This window comes from Scyliorhinus canicula, chromosome 6 (genome assembly GCF_902713615.1).
Source record: "Scyliorhinus canicula chromosome 6, sScyCan1.1, whole genome shotgun sequence".
In the NCBI taxonomy this organism is placed as follows: Eukaryota; Metazoa; Chordata; class Chondrichthyes; order Carcharhiniformes; family Scyliorhinidae; genus Scyliorhinus; species Scyliorhinus canicula.
In genome coordinates, this window is record NC_052151.1 from 174686603 (window position 1) to 174700812 (window position 14210).

The 14210-nt window shown below is 49.1% G+C and overlaps 1 protein-coding gene across 1 annotated transcript in view; it reads right to left on the minus strand.

Moving 5' to 3' along the window:
* bmp5 (bone morphogenetic protein 5) overlaps positions 1–14210 on the minus strand; it is a 177636-nt gene that overhangs the window by 141142 nt on the left and 22284 nt on the right. The gene's annotated exons all lie outside the window — the stretch shown is intronic.

Consider the following 14210-nt stretch of genomic DNA (forward strand, 5'->3'; position numbering starts at 1 on the left):
AAACCATTGTTTTTTGAAAGGCGGGGTGGAGTGGGGGTACAGATAAAGATGCACATCCATCGTTGACAAAGGGTTTCATGCTCTGCTGAAGATGTGAGTACGTCCCAAGGTAAGGAAATGTCTACATGTCCCAGCGGAGGAAAACAATATAATGTGCATTTATGTAGCGACCTTTTACATCCTGAAGATTTCACAAAGTGCTCGGCATCAAATGAACTATTGGGAAATGTAGGCACTATTAGAACATAGAACAGTACAGCACAGAACAGGCCCTTCGGCCCTCGATGTTGTGCCGAGCCATGATCACCCTACTCAAACCCATGTATCCACCCTATACCCGTAACCCCCCCCCCACCTTACTTTTTAGGACACTACGGGCAATTTAGCATGGCCAATCCACCTAACCCGCACATCTTTGGACTGTGGGAGGAAACCGGAGCACCCGGAGGAAACCCACGCACACACGGGGAGGACGTGCAGACTCCGCACAGACAGTGACCCAGCCGGGAATCGAACCAGGGACCCTGGAGCTGTGAAGCATTTATGCTAACCACCATGCTACCGTGCTGCCCCTTTTGTGATGTTACTATTGTGATGTAAGGAAAGTGGAAGCCAATTTGTGCAAAGACTCACAAACAGCAACGACATAAATTACCATTTATTCTCTTCTGTTGGTCGGTCGAGACGTTAAAAGCCAGTCAGGGCACTGAAAAAATATCCCTTGCTCTTCTTAAATAGTGCCATGAGATCTTTTGCCTTCACCTCAACAAAGTAAACAGGACCGAGGTATAACAGTTCATCCAAAAGACAGCATCTCCAACAAAGCTGCACCATCTGAGTACAGTATAGTCTCAGCCTAGATTGTGTGTATAAATCCCTGCAACAGACAATTCAGAGACTCAGAACCACTGAGCAAAGCCAATACTTAACAGAAGTACCTTTCTCTGTTTGATTAGCAGATTGAATTCTTGAACATTCAGTGATAAATTAACAGAGCTCTTGGGCACAATAAACTAATAGCAATTCAACAGGAGCAGCTTAACATAATATGACCACAGCCTTTAATTTAAGAAAAATTAACAGGAGTAACATCGGAAAAATGGATTAATGTGTGTCAAGACTCTTTAGCCCCTTTCTGTTCCTTGCCTATAATCTTCTCTTGGTGAAAAATGTGGTATCAGGGCTGGAGTCTCCCCTACCCGGCGGGTCGGGGGGTCCCGGCCTGTCAGAGTGGCGTGAACCACTCCGGCGTCGGGCCGCCCCAAAGGTGCGGAAGTCTCCGCATCTTTAGGGGCCAAGTCCTCACATTGAGGGGCTAGGCCCGCGCCGGAGTGGTTCCCACTCCGCCGGCTGGCGTGAAAGGCCTTTGGTGCCACACCAGCCGGGGCCAAAAGGACTTCGCCGGCCGGCGTAAATCCGCGCATGTGCCGGAGTGTCAGCAGCTGCTGACGTCATACCGGCGCATGCGCAGGGAAGGGGGTCTCTTCCGCCTCCGCCATGGTGAAGATCGCGGGCCAGGCCACCGTGGGGGCACCCCCCGGGGTCAGATCGCCCAGGATCTCGGAGCCCGCCCGCGCCGCCAATCCCGCTGGTCAGGTAGGTGGTTTAATCCATGCCGGTGAGAGAGGCCTGTCAGCGGCGAGACTTCGGCCCAACGCGGGCCGGAGAATCGCCATGGGGGGCCCGCCGACCGGCGCGGGGGGCCCACCGACCGGCGCGGCGTGATTCCCACCCCCGCCGAATCTCGGGGGGGGCGGAGAATTGGGGACACGACGGGGGGCGGGAGAATCCCGCCCAAGCTCTTTATTAAACCAATGACATGCAACTCTACCAGTGCCTTATGCTGTGTGTGCCTAAGATCAAATCATTGGTTAGCCAGAATAGTCTTCATTTCAATGTCAAAACTGAAGCTTGGTCCTGCCAGACACTTTGCACCTGAAGTGTTTATTCTGGTCCTATCAGGCGTTAAAACCTGTATGAGGGTAGACAGTATAACCTGCGACTGGTCATCATCGAGTACTGGGAATGGCTCAGTGACCTGTTCACCTCCAGAAAGTACGAATGACTTTCAACGGACGAGTGTCAGGAACAGATAGCTGGTGTCTTGTTGTAGGTGATGCCATTAAAATGCAAATGAGTTCATCTTTGAATTAGTCAATTCCATCCAAACCATGGTGCCACTGTAGCCATTAAAAATACAACCATGAACAGTGTGAAAAGAAGAATTACCGTTCTGAATAATGAACAAATAGATGTGGTGGACAGTCAGAAGCACGTCCAACTGTAGTTGATTAACCATAATGATGAAAGTCCGAGTTTCATTTCAAAATCCCTGACTGTTCGCTCCAGTAGTGTGTGCACTACTGAGTCTTCATCTGCTGAGTGCCAAGTCAGGGAATCTCGGAGATGGCCAGGGATGATGAGTCAGGAGACCGCATCAGCAAAACACACCTAGAATCATCAGCTGTAATATCAGCATTGTTACATTGATGGAGAACGTTGTAAAGCCACAGGAGGAAGCCTGGAAAGCCAAACCTGCCAGGTTTGCCTGTGAGCTCCCTGGGGTGTCTCTCGTTCATGTGAATTCAGTACCTTTTTTTAAATAATCTTTATTAGTGTCACAAGTAGGCTCACATTAACACTGCAAGGAAGTTGCTGTGAAAATCCCCTAGTCGCCACACTCCAAAGCCTGTTCGGGTACACTGAGGAAGAATTCAGAATGTCCAATTCACCCAACAGCACGTCTCTCAGGACATGATCAAGAAAAGGGATACTGTAGAGAGCCATCCCACTGTCTTTCGTCTGATCCCCTCCTCCCACTAGCTAGTGATCCCTTCGCTGTGACCCCAATTCCCCCTCACTGACCTGTGGCTTGAATAGCTCAGTGATCCTCTCCCTCTAGTGGGTGCATTATCAATAGTTTCCATCACTGTGAGTGATGCTGACAGGCAATGGAGAACTACCCACGCCTGATGATTAGCAGCTCTCAGGCAGGGATGGGGGAACGTGGTAGAATTTTCACCCCCGAGGTCCTAAATCCCATCAAAGGCCAGCCGCTGGCCCACAATTAATTCTGGTGGGCCTTCACCAATGCAGGCGATGTGAGGCTGTTGCTGGTTCTCCAACTGATAGATGAAACCCCCGTCACCGCATTGAATTCCCCCTACCTCTCTATGTCTGCTCACATTTTCTGATGTGTGCAATATTTATATCTGGTTTGACCCAAAATTGAACTTTCAACCCCACATCTGGTGCATTATCATGGTTTCTTCCTTTTACTTCTATGGCATCCTACACCTAGGTAGCACAGTGGTTAGCACTATTGCTTCACAACTGCAGGGTCCCGGGTTCGATTCCCGGCTTGGGTCACTGTCTGTGTGGAGTCTGCACGTTATCCCCATATCTGCGTGGGTTTCCTCCAGGTGCTCCGGTTTCCTCCCACAAGTCCCGAAAGACCGGTGAATTGGACATTCTGAATTCTCCCTATGTGTACCCGGACAGGCGTCAGAATGTGGCGACTAGGGGCTTTTCACAGTAACTTCATTGCTGTGTTAATCTAAGCCTGCTTGTGACAATAAAGATTATTATTATCATAACCTCACTGTGGTTAAAGCCCTCATCTATAACTTCCTCACCTCAACTGCGTCACAGCATTCCTTGTTCCCCTCTGCAAATCAACCTTAAACAAGCTCTAACTCTAAGAAACCTTTTGGTCTGTGATCTACCCTGCACTCAGCCACTAATTGTGCCCCTCATCACTCCCAGCCTCCCCCACCACCCAATCAAGTGAAAGCGGTTGCCTGGCTTAGTCTTAATTACTGTAGCAGGAAGCTTATTTTGCAGTTGCAATTTAGGTGTGAGTCATAACCCCTTGTAGTTAAGGAAGGATTTGCGACCACTGGTCAGTATACACAATGAATTACACCGGTTTACTTTCAATTGGTATTTACACTGAGGGTGCAAAACGGAAATCTGCCTTTTTTTATGGCCTTGGTCGAAACTCCTCGGCGAGACCATATTTACCTCACTTCCTCCACTGCCGAGCTCAGGAAGCTCATTTTTAAATGGTGACCCAATATTTCGACCCCCCCCCCCCCTCGGAATCCTCACCACGGCCCCTGGACTCCTCCCTCCCGCTGCCCCAACTTACCTCATAGGAGGTCCTCGGGCTGCCCTCACCCCACATCTTAAGGGCAGGACATCCCCAGGCCTGATCCATGGGACGGGCAACCCAACACCCGTGCAACTTGACACTCCAGCCTGGCACCACCGCTGCCAGCCTGGCAGTGCCACCCAGGCACCCTGGCAGTGCCATGATGGAACTGGCCAGGTAGCAGTTCCGAGGTGCCAGACTGGCAGTGCCAAGGTGCCTGCGTGCCAAGGCAAGGTATCCCATGCGGGGGTGTTTATTCTGGACCTCGGGAGAATCGGGCGCCAAACATATTTAAATGACCTGGTGGCTCACTTAAATATGTTTATCTTGATCTTGCGAAATATAATGGCCCTGTCGCGTCACCACGTCAGGCACGAAGAGATAATTAAATCACGGCCAGAGTCTTTCACAGTGTTCTCACGACTAGCACTCAGATCTACTCTGGCTGCACCAAGATCCCCATGCTCGATTCCCATTGGGTGATGGGGTCATTGAACCATTCCGATGTGTGCCCCTTAAAGGGGCCAGTTACGACATCCCTCCTGCTTTAAGTCCTTTATTTTACCATATATGAAACAGTTAGAGCATTAACAAAACACTCGTGCTGAGAAACCTTTCTTGTACACAGACCATCAAAAACTCAGTCTGCCAGGGGATTTTTCCAAACTCTTGGAGCGACATAGCTCAACTGGCTGAGGGCTCAACTCTCGAGGTCGATTCTGCTGCAATTTCTCATTGGGACACCCCTCTGGAGACTGTGTCGTACTTTCGTCAGTTTCAATGGGAGCAGCACTTTGACCTGACGCTGGCTAATCAGCCACTTCATCTCTTGAGCAAACCACACTTCTTTCAGGCACACCTAAATTAGACAGCAGCACTGGCTCTGGGAATGGTTCCCGCCTTCTCAAATGGTCGACGTGCTTCTTCACTAACTTGCACCTTACACAATAGTGGTTCCATTCTAGCCACCACAACTCCAGGAACCTCATTTGGACCACATCCAAAATGTTTCAAGAAGAGTGGGTCATCAATCTCAAATTCCCGCTCTGTTTTCGAAGAATCATGGTTCCCCTTTTGACGACTGTGCCTTGCCTCCACCCTCCCTGCCAAATTTGGAACTACGAGGTTTAGTCAGGTCCTTCAGCGACGGCCCAGTAACAAATTGGCTGGAGCTACTCCCATCAGAGAACAAGGTGTGATTCTGTAATCCAGGAGAAAGCTTGCCACTTTAATCTCAAATGGAGCAGGTGATTGTTTTTTTTTATACCACCCTTGAAAGTTTGGAGAACACGTTCAGCTAACCCATTCGATGAGGGGTGGTATGGTGCCATGTGAATGTGCTTAATGCCATTGAAGGCCAGGAACCTTTGGAACTCATCACAAACAAGTGCTGTGCCATTGTCTGACACTAGCACCTCTGGCACACCATGAGTCACAAAGCATTGACACAACATCTCAAGTGTAGCATGAGATGTTGTAGACCTCATTTTGAAAACCTAAATCCACTTTGAATGGGCACCCACCAGCAACAGGAACATTGTGCTCATAAATAGGCCAATGTAATCAACATGGACTCTAACCCATGGCCAACCTGGCCATTGCCAAGGGTGTAATGAAGCAGTGGCAGGTAATTTCTCTTGTAGTTGGCACTGGCCACACTGTTTTGTCACCTGTGTTACGTCTGCATCAGCACAGGCCACCAGGATGGGCACTATGTATCTCTTCTAGTGACAACTGTCTTCCTGATTTGGGAAGACCACTCGAGATCCCCAAAGATGACACCATCCTCACAACAAAGCTCATCCTTTCAGAGCTGATACAGCTCCATCTCTTCAGAAGCACTCACATTTGCCAACCATGCAATATCATGTACTTGATCTTTGACAACAAAGGCTCCTTGTTAGTCCAGTATTTTACTTGCTGAGCTGTGATGAGTAAGGAATCCATAAAGTTGAAGGCCATCACAATTTCATGGGGTACGGATGAGGGGGGTGTGCTTTCAGGTAATGGAAGGCAAGCATTGGCTGTGTAAACCCTTGGTTAATGCTCAAAAGTATACTCATAGGCCACCAGGAACAATGCCTACCACTGATTTAGGGCAGCACGGTAGCATTGTGGATAGCACAATGGCTTCACAGCTCCAGGGTCCCAGGTTCGATTCCGGCTTGGGTCACTGTCTGTGCGGAGTCTGCAGATCCTCCCCGTGTGTGCGTGGGTTTCCTCCGGGTGCTCCGGTTTCCTCCCACAGTCCAAAGATGTGCAGGTTAGGTGGATTGGCCGTGCTAAATTGCCCTTAGTGTCCAAAATTGCCCTTAGTGTTGGGTGGGGTTACTGGGTTATTGGGATAGGGGGAGGTGTTGACCTTGGGTAGGGTGCTCTTTCCAAGAGCCGGTGCAGACTCGATGGGCCGAATGGCCTCCTTCTGCACTGTAAATTCTATGATAAATTCTATCTATGATATCAGGCTGAAGCTATTGTCTTCTTTGAAAAGTCCTATAAGAGCTTTTGATCTGTAATAATATTGAAGTGGCAGCTGTATACACATTGATGAATTACTTAATGCCATAAAGCAGGGGTGGGCAAACTTTTCCGTGCAAGGGCCACATTCAGAAATTCACAATTTTAAAGGGCCGCATAGTATGTTAATTAATAGTCCCGGTTGTAACCAATTAGCGTGCGTCATATACCTCAGCGCTTCCCCCGTCGGCATCCTGCCTTTAGCCCTCTTTTTCTCTACTTTTCAAAAATGGCGCTTCACCTGGTTATGATTCTGGGCGCCTCATATAGAACATAGAACAGTACAGCACAGAACAGGCCCTTCGGCCCTCGATGTTGTGCCGAGCAATGATCACCCTACTCAAGTCAACGTATCCACCCTATACCAGTAACCCAACGCCCCCCCCCCCCATTATCCTTATAAAAAAAAATAATAAATTAAAAAAAAAAAAAAAATTTTTTAAATCTTTTTTTTAATGACTTGATCTTGGTGGGCCGCATAAAGACCTTTGGCGGGCCGCATGCGGCCCGTGGGCCGTAGTTTGCCCACCCCTGCCGTAAAGGATGGCCATGCCTGCTTTTTCTATCTGTGAATATCCCCATCCTTCATCAGGTAAAGTTCTTGATACATATCCACTGGTTCTCTCAGGCCCGTCATTCATTACATGGGATAATACAGGCCCAACTCGATACAGTGACGCACCACACGCAAGCGTTATTTTAAAATTTGAATCAAAATGTACTAATAAACTTGAAGATTGAAGCGCTTGCATCACTGGATTGAAATCATAGAATCATACAGAATCATCACAGTGCGGCAGGAGGCCACTTGACCCATCAAGTCTGTGCCGACCCTCCGAAAGGGCACCCCACCCTGGCCCACCCCGCAAACCCACCCAACCTTTGGAAACTAAGGGGCAATCCAGCATGGCCAGTCTACCTCACCTGCACATCTTTGGACTGTTGAAGCTGGAGTACCCAGAGGAAACCCATGCAGGCACAGGGAGAACATGCAATCTCCACACTGGCAGTCACCCAAGATTGGATCAAACACGAGTCTCTAGCGCTGTGAGGCAGCAATGCCAACCACAGTACCACCATGCTTCTTTTTTGTTGGTTCGTCCAGTACCATTTTTGGCACTTCTTTGACAATAAATGTAATGGATTGACAGGTAACGGAGCAACCGTCTGTAGTTTGCGAACCAATCCCAGGAACGACCTGAGCTCTGAGATGTTCTTAGGGGCTGGTACTTCTGTCATGGCTCTCACTTCATCTTCCACTGGGTGTAGACATTGCACATCCACCCTGTATCCAAGATAAGCCACGTCATTCAACTGAAAGATGCACTTCTCTCTCTTCAGATGCATTCCTGTTTCCTGGAACCTTTTTAGAACTTTATCCAGATTTGCCAGATATTCCTCCTCAGTGGACCCTGTAATCAGGATATCAGTTAAGTAAACTATAACTTTGGGCAATCCTTGCAGTAAGCTCTCCAGAGTCTGTTGGAAGATGGCACAAGCTGACAAAATCCCAAAGGGTAAATATGTATATTGATACAGTCCTTTGTGGCTGTTTCTGGTGTCATAAGTTCTCAATGCCACGTCTAGTTCCAATTTTTGGTAGGCGTAGCTCATGTCCAACTTCGTATATGTCTGGCTCCAGACAATTTTTCATACAGATCCTCTATTTAGAGTATGGGGTACCCGACCAACTTTGCAGCTTGATTCACTGTTAACTGATAATCTCCACAAATTCTGATTGTCTTGTCGGGTTTAACTACTAATCTTTTCATGATCTCTCCCAGCCGTTTTCCAAATCCTTTTGCCCCTACCTGTTTGAGCAGGATTCTTTTTCTCTCTCTGAGAACCCTTCAAACAATTGTTCTGTCCTGGGGTATCCAGATTTGAACTCATCACCGCTATCTTGGCTTTTTATTGTCCACTCCCGTTTACACAAGACCAGGGGAATGCAACTAACCTCCAATTTCCGGCCAAAAGAGGCCATTATATGCTGTATTGGGCTAATGGCTGGTCAGATCAGAATGTCCCAAAGGTCAACAGATCTTGAGGGAATCACCCTGGCTGAGCACGGGTATCCTGTTTATTCCCATTAACAAGTTTAAGTCTGAAGGGGACAATGTAACTCAGGCTAGGTGTGGATGTATACCTCTGATTCAGTTCTAGCAGTTTTACCCGAACGCTGTTAACCTTTAAATTGTCCACTACATCTTATATCCAATTTCCTAATATCTCCCTGTCATAACAATCACCTCTCTGATATACATGGCTAATTTTGCTGTCGTGCTCAAAAGCTTTAAGGGTTGAACTCCTTATTTCAGATACTGGTAGGTATATTAGTTCATAACAGTAGCTGACACCCCTGTGTCCACCTCTATTTTTAGTGGCTGGCCATTTACTACCAGCGCGACTGTGAAGGGGACTACCTTGCCCTCTTCCACATTGTTTAAAGACATGACATTACATTCTCCCACTGGACAATCAATGTTGTCACTAATAGCTCTCAGATCTACTCTGGCTGCAAAAACCCAAGCTCTGCACCACGATCGCTGTGCTCAACTTGCATTTTGTGATGGGGTCACATGCCCCTTAAAGGAACCAGCTATTCCACCCCCATGAAAATTGACAGTTTTGCAACTGTGCAGTGCAAGGGAAGCACTTAGCGAAATGAGAGCTGAGAGTATCAAGGAATGAATGCTATGTCAGGAATTTGGTACTTGTAAATTATCATTTGGATTAATAGTCAGACTCTGACTTCAAATTTTTAAACTGCAAGTAAGTTAACAAACCCAGTTTTACAGATAGGTATTGAATGGATAAGGTTGGACTGACATGCCATGCAAGGTGGTTTGCCATCACTCTAACATGTGGACTGTGTAGTGTAATGTAATCCTGGACAACCATAACTCCAAGAAGTGTCTGCGGTTTGAGCAAATCTGGCTCAGAGCTGTTGAGATGAAGTCCGAATTGCAGACATTATAGGGCACCATGGAGAGCGGCACATTAGCCGCGATTCTCTGAAAACGCGGCTAAGTGTTGACCCCGGTGTAAACACCGGAGTGTTTCATGCCGGCATCATCGGGCCTCTTGGCCCAGCAATTCTGTTGCCCACAGGGGACCAGCACGGCGCTGGAGTGCTCTGTGCTGCTCCAGCTGCCATGCACGGTGCTGCACTGCTCGCCGCGGGTCCGGTGCAGAAGAAGGTACGCCCCCCCGCATCGCGAGCGCCCACCGATTGGTGGCCCCCGATCATGAGCCTGGCCATCATAGAGGGCCCCCCCCCACAGAGTCTGATCCCTTCGCCACCCCCACCAGGACGGCCACCGCAGCCGCGGGTCCGAGCTCCCGCCGGGTAGAACCATACGGGAACCACGCCGGTGGAACCTCGGCCGGTCGATCACAGGGAATCACCGCGGGGGCCTCTTTCAACAGCCCCCGACCTGCGCCGCATCGACCCCACGCGCGCGGCTGGCGACGATTCTCCGGTCGACGGAGAATCGCGTCCCAGCATCGCGGGCTGTCTCGGCGTCAACACTGATTCTCCGAGCCGGCGTGGGCTCGGAGAATCCCGGCCATTGTTCCTGGAGGCAGTCACACCCATTGGGCTTGGCAGAATTTTAGAGTTGGTCATCAGGATCAGAAAGGTGTGACTGCAAGCCAGGCAGGTAGGTTCCAGCAGGTGGTGCTGGAGGAGCCATGGCCCTTGGCTTTGACCAACACATACAGGGTGCTTTCTACTTGTGTGGTTGAGGAGAAGAACTGCTGCATAGATGAGCAAATAGACCATGGCACCAAATGGAGAGAGCAGTAGTAAGGGAAAGTATAGTCGGGGATTGATACTGTTTTCTGTAGCTGCAACCAGGAGTGTGTTAACCCAGAGTAGGTTAAGGACATCCCCTTGAGCCTGGAGATGACCTCGGAGTGGACGGGAAGAATCCAGTTGTCATGGGCAATGCAGGAATCAATGACATGGGTAGATACGGGACTGATGTTCTGCTGAGAGAATTTGAAGAATTAGGATCCACAAGACATCGCATTCATCTCCAGATTAATACATGAACTTCCTGCCAATTGGTATAGGGTCAACCAGATTAGAGAATTAAACATATGGCTCCAAGAGTGGTGTGGGAAGAAGGGTTTGTTTTAATTCCTGGGGCACTGGTACCAGGGGCCGGATTATCTGATTTTGAGACTAAGTGCTGACACCAGCGTGGGACCAGTGCCGTGACAGCAAAAACGGGGCAACAGGTGCACCAAATCAGCAACTCTAAATGGGCTAGCACCGACGCCATGGGGAACGCAACCGGTTCCAAGCGGAACGGTGCCGGACTCTCTGGGTCCATAATTGCCGCCCATAAGACTCACGCCGCAGCCGCACGTACACGATCCTCCCCCCACCCCCCACCCCCGCCCACCCACACCATCCCAGTCAAACAGATAGCTGCAAGGAGAGCAGCACCACAGTTCAGGCACACTGAGCTTGACACCGTCCTGGGCTCCTGGGCACAGTGGAGGAGAGAAGAATGACCCTGTACCCCGGCCAGGGAGGAAGGCCACCAGGTGCCGCCGTTCGCCGTGGGAGCAGGTGGCAGACTGCATGACCTCCTCAGGGCAACCAGGGTGAGTAGGTAATGCTGTGCCCCTGGCACCAACCCCCCCTACCACCCACACACATGTAACCTGGATCCCTGCTCCCCCACTGCGGCACGGCCAAACCCCCACCCTGCCCCATATGTCTGCACCCGTGCCAGCCGCAATGGCCGGCTGCCCTGGCCACTGAGGCCGACATCTACTCAACTCCTGGGCTGCATGCGCCGGACTGTCTAACAGTGTTGTTGCTTGGTGTTGCACCCCCCCCCCCCCCACGCCTGAACAACCACCGGGTGAAGACCTGAGGGGATCCACCAGACTTGGGGCCCCTCACCATGCCCGAGCAAGAGAGACCCCCGCTTAGTTGCGGATCCTCATGACACATGTGTGGACCCACCCTCCCCCACAACCCCCTCACCCTCACTCCCCCACACCCCTCACCCCCCCACAACCCCAACCCCCGCCCCTCACCCCCCCTCTGTCCAGCTGTCTAACCATACATGTCATTGTGTGTCTTACAGGACCTGCCGGAGATGGGCCCAACCACTCGGCCATAGCTGCTGATATGACCCGGAACATTGGCGGGTCCGTGGCCGCGCTTGCGCTCGGCGGCGACCGCTCGCAGACCCGGCCCACAAAATAGTCCCCCTTCGGTCGCCCGCGTGCCCCAGACCACCCCCCTAAAGTGCCCCCAGCCCCGAATAATGTCCCCCTTGCCCATGGAACAGCTCTCTACTTTTAAGCATGAATTTGAAAATTGAATTAATTTTTTTTATCATCATTTTTGCAACACACCAAGTTACTGGGCATAAAGGTAAGTTGATTACTAGATGTTGGATTTGCAATGGGTGAGACCACGGGTGGGAACTCGGCGGGTCGGGTCGAAGCATCGGGGGGGAGGGGCTTTGGGCGTGCTCAGGCAATGTCCTGAGGCCATCGATACATGATGTGGCGTACTCCTAGAGGCACACCACGGGGAACGGTGGCTACTGCTGCAATGCTCTGAGGTCTTCACCAGGATTCATCACTGAATCCCTGGAGACAGGTGAATGGGGCAGGATGGGCGTTGCAGGGAGGAGACAAGCCTGGATGTTTACTTCATCAAAAAAGGAGAGAAAATCCGTGTATTTCTAGTTTTACACTGTGCCTTATATCTGCAAATGGGGTAACCAAGAAGATTCCCTTCATTTAATTCCTTTCACTCATGATTTGGATCAAATGATTTTCAAACTTTTAGCTTCTGTAACAGCAAAACACATTTGTATTTATAATAGAATCTCTTTAAATATATTTTCCTGACAGTCCTGGCTGTTGATACAGCAAACATCAGTTCACCCATGTGGTACAATAACTTTAATTATAGCTTTTCATGAGTTGAATGAGCTAATGTGCAAAAAAAGACAATTTCCAAAGCTACAGCATTCGGGATGTGGTAGGGTAGAGGGAACACCCTTCCTAGTTTTAACCTAGCCTTTAGCCATAGCCCATCGCCATGGATTGAGATGTTCCTCTTTTTCAAACTTTAAGGGCCCCACATAGTATTATCTCAACCCAACTGATTGGCCACAGCATAAAATAGTTTGCGCGGAAATGGCAAAAGCATTGAGCAGGTATTTTGTATCTGTCTTCGCTGTAGAAGACACAAAACCATCCGAAGAACACTTAAACAACAAGGGGTAAAAGAGGGGGAAGAACATAAAGCAATCACAATCACGATGGAAAAGGGACTGGGAAAACAAAGTTGATAGAGAAGTTCGCCAAATAGTTCTGAAATACATTTTTTTTCAAAGAAGGACACGGTGTCATAGAGCAACAATAATATCTCGGACTGGAGTATCACTCCGGAGGTGGGGTTAGGTTAGGGTTAGTCGGCACCGCCCCTCACCCCCCACACTCCCCATGCCTCATCCATCCCAACGCAAGGCACCTCATGCCCTTCTGCCCATTTCCATAGCTTCTCATACCCTCCATGCTGCTGGGTGCCCCTCTACCCAGACCCCTGGTTTCTCATACCCTATGCTCCTCTCCCCACCCACCCAGACAACCGCAAGCCCCTAATGAGAACGATGGCAATATTTGTGTGACTGTTCCACTGGTCTAATTTGTGTACATGTGGCTAATACAGACCACTCAAAGTAGCCTTTCACTGTGGCTTATCACACTTGATGTGGGTATCATTTTCCTTTCATGCAAAGCTCAAAACTCTGAAGCTCAGGCATTCACAAACATCCAATTTCACTGACGACAGAGTGATGTAGTATGTCTTGGGACTGTTTGTTCTTTGAAGATAATGGTCTGAGACCAGTATTTATTACTCAATAACACCCAAAAAGAGATTGAGAAACGGTGCAAACAAAGCATAAACACTTTGCGCCTGGAAGCAGCTTGGACTTAAAGTTCAAACAATGGAAGGATAGCAGTCAAATAAAATGAGATGCGAATGTCAATAGCATATCCATTCAGTTAGATGGTGATATGCATCTTTTTTATTTATGCAGCTCAGCAACTGATTTTTAATTTTCTGATAAAACATCCACAGCAAGCAGTTGATTGTGGAGCAGTCTGGCTAAACCCAATCCCTGACCTGCAGAGTGACATGCACCACAGTAACAATGTGCTTGTATACAGCTTCTTTATAGTAAAACTTCACAAGGATTGAGTATGTTCCCAAACAAAGCATGTCACCAGTGGAATATGGAGGAATAAGGAAGGGTAGGTGACCAAATATGTGGTCAATGAGATAGGTTTCAAATAGCTTCTTGAAAAAGGAGAGAGAGGTAGAAAAGTGGAGGGATTTAGAGAAGGACGTCCAGAGCTGAATAGGAGTGAGGCCCATGACCAATTTGGCTTCATAAACTTGGGGATAATTGAAGGGCTCTGAATTTTACCTCGGCTAGATCAGTGAAAAAAAAACCTAAGCCCCTTCTTCCTTTTGCATACTTGTTTTCAAATG